This window comes from Sinocyclocheilus anshuiensis, unplaced genomic scaffold (genome assembly GCF_001515605.1).
Source record: "Sinocyclocheilus anshuiensis isolate Anshui unplaced genomic scaffold, SAMN03320099.WGS_v1.1 scaffold101, whole genome shotgun sequence".
In the NCBI taxonomy this organism is placed as follows: domain Eukaryota; kingdom Metazoa; phylum Chordata; class Actinopteri; order Cypriniformes; family Cyprinidae; genus Sinocyclocheilus; species Sinocyclocheilus anshuiensis.
In genome coordinates, this window is record NW_015540892.1 from 1,463,040 (window position 1) to 1,463,271 (window position 232).

Below are 232 nucleotides of genomic sequence, written 5' to 3' on the forward strand. Positions count from 1 at the left end.
ATTGCTGCCCAGTATGTCTGCATTCACCTCTTCAGTTCTGGCGTAATCTGGAAATGGTTGCGCAAAGAATAACATTCCAATAAGTAAAAATGTCAGCAATTCTAAAAGAGAGAGGGGCTCAAAAAACGAAAAACTTCAAATACAAACAACATAAAAAACATGATTTAGTAAATTCCCCAGCTATCAGGTTATTTTACTAAAGCTGATGATGGAGTGGAAGTTGCTGGAACAG